This window comes from Octodon degus, unplaced genomic scaffold, assembly GCF_000260255.1.
Source record: "Octodon degus isolate 3935 unplaced genomic scaffold, OctDeg1.0 scaffold00085, whole genome shotgun sequence".
Classification (NCBI taxonomy): Eukaryota; Metazoa; Chordata; class Mammalia; order Rodentia; family Octodontidae; genus Octodon; species Octodon degus.
Window position 1 is genome coordinate 10,619,270 of NW_004524661.1, and position 6,607 is coordinate 10,625,876.

At 37.8% G+C, this 6,607-nt stretch overlaps 1 pseudogene; it reads right to left on the bottom strand.

Moving 5' to 3' along the window:
* The window catches only part of LOC105742941, an 8,593-nt pseudogene extending 2,256 nt beyond the window's left edge, over window positions 1–6,337 (bottom strand).
* Window positions 6,338–6,607: the final 270 nt, after the last annotated feature.

The following is a 6,607-nucleotide window of genomic DNA, read 5'->3' on the forward strand; positions in this document are numbered from 1 at the left end:
GACTTACTGTATACGAGTGCTTCCAAAAATGGAAAATAAGGTTAATGGAGTAAAGATAACCATAGAAGCTATTGGGAAGAAGTAAATATAAACTTTCTTCTTCCAATGTGAGTTACCACAGATGAAGGCTTTCTGTTATGGCTTGTGTTGCGATACCTTGAAAAGCCCCATCTGGTGATAGGTTGGCCTTTGCAAAAGTGGCTGGATGCAGAGTATGTGATACAGGAATTAAATGTGGATACTGGGATCGACAGTGTGTGACTACTAAAGTAAGCCACTAGTTGGCGCAATTCGGGGCGAGATTAAGGGTGCCCCACCATGACTGTGACTGCTACCTGGTCAGACAGACGGTCTGAGTAGAGCATAAAGGGAAACAGCAGGTTGTCACTTGTCACTTACTGCTCGGTGCCTTGTGGCCTTCTGCCTACCATGAACCTCTCTCTGATGCCTGTGTGCTATGCCACCCTGACTAGGAGCCAGCCAACTACAAGTTGAAACCTCTACAAACTGTGAGTCAAATAAGCCTTTCCTCTTTAACTTTGGGTGTCAGGTATTTTGTCTCAGCAATAAGAAAAGTTAAAAAAAAAAGAAAGAAAGAAAAATTTGCTAAAGGAAAGCATACAAAACACAAAGCTGCAGAACACTCAAGGAAACAACAGACAATGAAGAGAATCATTACACAACAATCATACAAAGCTTTAGCTAATAAAGCTATCAGATAAGATATGCTTGAAATGATTATATTTTCTAAAGGAAAATCAAAGACATAAGGTCTAATCAAAAAAGACTGTCAGAAATCATGAAAAGGTGAAACACTGGAGAAGAATTCCATTAACCTTCCGGAAAAAAATAAAATCACTGAGGAGAGACTTACTCCACTATATATATGAAGAAATTACGTAGGAACGAATATTTATAAATAGACACTTGGAAGAAAAGGTCGGAGATATTGAAGATAGAATAAGGACTAATATATTTTTAATTATATTTTCAATCCAAAGAAGTGAATCAAAAAATAGGGAAAGGTAGTATATTGAAGATTACTATACTACTGAGAATTTCCTGTAACTGACTGAATACAAGAGTCCTCAGATTCAGAAAACATACAGAAAATAATAGAAGAAAAATAAAACACTGGACATGCTGACTACAAATGCAATAAATAGTCAATGAGATGCTTTTAAAACCACCGCTCATATCTTTAATAAAATTTTAGTAGCAAAAATGGTGCTCACAGTAAACTCTATGGATAGCAGCTGAAGCTGAAAATAGGTCCTATGTGTGAGAGCAACACAAGGCCACAGTGCCTACAGCAGTCAAGCCACCTCCGTCTTGAAAAGAATAACCTGCCTGGACAATTTTAGTCATTTGTCACTAAGCAACCTTGTATCTCAGGATACTAGCTTTGCAAAGGTATAAATAAGCACCCCTATTGTTGTCCATCCTTCTTTTACTGTCTGGTAGAAAGGCCTCCACAAGACACATCTCTTGTCTCTTGTCTATCTTTTTCTCTTTCCCACCCCAGGTTAGCCGGAGAGACCAACACATTCCTATAAAACTGAAATAAAATTAAAATGTTAATAAAAGCAATTATTGATGATCATTATTCAGTTAAAATTTTGTTCTAGAACGAAGAAAAAAATAAAGACCTATTCGGCCAAGAATAAAAGACAGGACGGAGATTTTATTTAAAAAGAAAAAGAAAATTAAAAATACACTCAGTAGAAGGCAAACTCAGAAGGAAAGAATAAGTGAAAGTAGCAAGTTGACTGTGGACATGTGGGCAGTATGGACCATGCTCGCGGGTGAGCACAACCGTAGCAAAGCACCAGAATTACTAGATTAAGGCTTCAGGAGAGGGGGTTACAGATGGGACCTCCCTCCTGCCCTCTTCTCTCCTTCTCCATGTATCCTCATGTGGCTTTTTCTCTGTGCACAGGCATTCCTCAAATCTCTTCTACTTCTTATGAGGACACTAGTCTCATTGAATCAGAGGTTCCAACCTGTGACTTTGTTTAACTCTGATAACCTTTAGAAAGGACATGTGTCCAAATATAGTAACACTGGTGCTTAGGTCTTCAATGTAAGAATTTATGGAGATACAATTTTGGGAGATGCAACTCTATAAGATTTTAACACTGTATGACTGTTAATGTAAGTGATTCCCAGTGGAAGAGAAAACATGGTAAAATCAAAGCATTATAAATAAAAAAAAACACGTAGAAACATTCATCCTTGTATTCTCCATGAGGAAAAAGAAAGCACAGTAACTTCAACTTTCAGTCAAATTCTCATGTCAGAACTTTAAAATATGTAGAATATATAATATCTGAATAGAAGAAAATGCAAAAGTAAAAAGGGTAACTTGTTCAGTCACATAGAATAAAGACAAATAGGATCATAGATTTAAAAATGCTTACATTTACTCTGAATATTCTAGATAAAACTTAAAAGTATCTCAAGCCCACTTAAGCCTACTGATGCCCAAGAAAGGAAGGACTATTGAGGACACAAATTAAGCAAAAGCAGGAGCCCAGATGGATAAGCAGACCACTGATGCTTACTTTTGCCTAGAAGGCTTCATGTTATATATTCCATGAACCAAGAAAACGTATGCTTTATTTTTATGGCTCACAGGAGGCTCAGAAAGCACAAGAATATAACTAGCAATTGTGGAAGTAGCACCTGAAATATGATATCACAATTTTGCACCTTTAATTTCATTGATTCAGACCAAGTCTATCAAGCCTGCTAATTGGAACATTATCAGAGAACAGGATATTTCCAACTTTCCAAAGTACTGCCTTATAGATCATTTCACTTTATTGCTTTGGTTTGTTTGTTTTTGCTTTTCACATCCATGGTCATTCATATATTTTTCCATATTTAAATCATTTATTTGTATTTAACATTTATTTGTATTAGTACATTTGCAGCAAGCAATGATTGAGCACATCATGGAGAACTGGTACATGTACCTAACACATCTTAATTCTTGTTACGTCACCTTCTTCTAGCCTCCTGCCCATCTGTTAATTTGAAAAAGTAAGTAAAATAAACTTGGATCCAAACCAATGTGAAATAGGGTGCTCACCACTCCACCCAAATGTTCAAAGCAAACAAGATTAACAGTGAGACAACAGTAAGCATCCTCCTGTATGTGCCAGGTGATATATATAATACTATATCCTATGAAATATTCTTGCTTAAAAGCACAAGCATGATCTAATCAAGTCTTTGGATTTATCCTCTCATTTTCTAGAAGGACAGGACATAGACAAATGAGTTTATGTCACAGAGAACAGAGATTTATGCAGAGTGGAGACATTCTGCGTCACAACATCACAAGTCAGTATCATTTAAATGAAAAAAAAATAGGAATTACTCTGAATTAAATGAAACCAGAGAGAAAATTTAAATATAGACTACATTGGAATGATATTAAAGAATAATTGTTAGTTTTTAGTTGTAGGACCATTGTCTCAGTTACTATTCTCTTGTTGCTGGAACAAAATACCTAACACTCAAGATGGAGGTGGAAAGGCTTATTTAGTTCAAAATTAGTGGAGGGCAAATGGAAGAGAGCAACCATTGATGGTTGCCACAAAGAGCAGAGAGCAAAGGGGGTGGCCAAAGCTCAAGCAGCTAGGTGGCCTCTCTCCCCTCCTTACAGCGCAATGCAAATTACCCACCCCAGGGCCAGGGTGTAGCACTCACACTTGCAATCCCAGCATTGGATCAAGAATCAGTCACAAACATAGAAGGAAGCATTTTAATGTCTGCAACTTGCAAATGATTCATCATAGACACAAATGTACGGATGAATAAAATACATACTATATATGGAAAAATGTCAGCAGTCATTAAATTTAGAAGCATATACCTTGAAGTCAAAGCAGTCTGCTTTCAAGTCCTAATTTCATCTCTTCCTAATTCTATGATCTTCAGAATGTTTTACATGTTCTATAAGTATTCCATGTCCTCCTATGCAAGTTGAGGTTTACGATGAAATGTTTCTTAGAATCATAATAAGAATTATAGAATGAAGGTCACATTAAAGTGGCCGGGAAGATAGCTCAGCAACATAACTTCCTTCCTGGCTACCACGAAGCCCTGTGTTTGATCCCCAGCACTCCACAAAACAAGCATATTAAAGCATGTAAGCAAGATGTCCTGCGTAATTGCACTGCTGATTTCTGTTGCTCTATTGAAATGATAATGCTTATCATTCTTTTCTCTTCTTTCTTTTATATTTTTTTCAATTTTGTGTGTATATGTCTGATAATCTATGCAACTAACTTCAAGACAACACTGTGAAATACAACAACCATTGTCAAATTCATATTATTCTGTTTAGTGATATACTATATCATTTCTAAAGTTTTTATTATCATTTTGTATTATCTTTTAAAACAACAGAAAACCAACAGAAAAAAAGCATGTGGGGTAAAAATGATTATTATAATTAATAATAAGTAACATTTAAAAATTCTGTGTGCTGCAAGAAATCTCTGTTAAGGACCTTAACTGAAGGCAATTTTATCAGTGGAGAAATAAATAACTAACCCACAAATGTTCCAACCCATTAACACATTTTCACTGTTCAAATTGCCAGTAATAAACTACAGCAAATAATTTCTGATTTCCAAAACCCATGAAAACCAATGAATGCCTCTCAAACTTCTATTATTCACCAGGAACAAAGCAATAGGAAAGTAATAGTAAAGAAAGATGGACAGAAGTCCTCCCCTTCAAGGACCTCACAGTTTTGTGCCATTGTATGCCCCTGTATCTGTTGTTCTGGATCCTTCTTTTGTTTCTCTAAACACTTCTAGCTGTCCACTCATTATTGCTCTTCTCCAAGGTGCTGCTGACCAGCAAGCTGAAGGATGAAATTTCTAACCATCACATAACACGTTGCAGCTCAACCCAGGAGCTAAACCTGTGAGTGATGCAATGAAGCGTTGCTTTCCTAGAGCACTGTAGAAGGAGAAAGGGCAAGCTCTTGCTAAACAACAGCCTCCAGAGAAAGCTGCAATGGGCAAGCAAGACTCTCCCTGGCCTGAAAAGATAGGAGCAATTCTCAGGGACACTAGGTGGTCCCTGTACTACAGTGTTGAACAGAAAGAGAAAGAGACAAGCTGGGAAGCAGATAGGTGGTCTAAGAAATAGGGACATGAAAGGTTGCTGCAAGATGGTGCAGTGAGATCTGTGGATCGATCAGGAAGATAAGAGTGATTTATTGTAAGGTCATAGGTGATCTAGATACATCCTTTTACTACTCTCTTTAACCTTGAAGACCTGAAGGGTTGGAGCTCAGCTTTCATACTTTCCTCATTACAGAAACCTAAGATGACCATGAGTCATAAATAATGTAATTTTCTACCTGAAACTAATAGGACTCTGAATTACAGAGCTGCTATTTTTAATGGAATAAAAAATGTTTTCTAGCTCTCCTTTCTTGGAAAAATTCAAGTAAGTGCTGTGTGCTTGTTTTCTGTTGATGATATTTTGGTTCATGTTCCTTTATAGAGGACAGTTCCCAAGATTCAGGTTTGGATGCTCCCTCAGGGAGAATTCTGTTCCCTGGAGACACAGCTCAGATTTTAGCATCTGGTCTCTGGTTTTCAGAGATTTAGATTGTTTTCCAGGTCAGCTCTAAAACAAAGGCTGAGACCAGAAATAGCTGACATGCAAGGAGAAATAATGAATAATTATTGTGTGATTCTGTGTGCCCAGACACATCCTTAATAATACAAACCAAGAACACTGAGTCATAGTACTTGGTATTTTACTCCAAAGTTTTCTACCCTCCTCACATTAATGTATGATGTTAGACAGAGGTCCTCAACCTTTCATCACTTATGGACAAGTGTTCTCAGAGAGCTATGAAAACAGTATTGATTCAAAAAAAAATGGGAAGAGAAAAACTGCAAAGACTCCAACTATGCTGTGGCCTGGGTCTAGGCTCAAGTTTCTGTACTTGGTTTCTGTTGCAACTCTCTGTTGTTGGATTGGTCATTTTTGTGCTGCAACAAAAAAATGCACCATGTATAACTTAAAGGAGTAAAAGTTCATTTACCTCTTAGTTTCCAGTGGGTTAACTCCAAAATTGTCCAGCTCTGAGGCATGTGTGGCATAGGGGAAAGGCCTGGGTGAAGGACAGCTGCTCATCCTTGGCAACCACGTAGCAGAGAAGGATGGAAGAGTCAGAGACAAGAGTATCTTCCTCCAGATCATGCTTCCAGTGACCCAGCTTAACACAGGTCCCTTCTCCCCGAAGTGCACACAGCTGTGGACTTAATAAACTGATCCACATAAGAGTACGGTACCCCATGACCCTTCCAATGGCCTCACCTCTGAATGCATGAGACTTTTGGGGACATTTTGCATCTAAACTTTAGCAATTGTGTTAGAAAGGTTTTTGTCTTTATCATAAGATACCTGGGAAAATCAACTTAAGAAAGATTTATCTGGGCCACAGTTTCAAAGGTTTCAGTCTGTGGTTGAGCAGCTGCTTTTCTGAGCCTGAAGTGAGGCTTCGTGGCAGGAGGCCTGGAGAGCAAAGCTGCTTACCTCATGGAACCCAGGAAACAGCAAGAAAGAA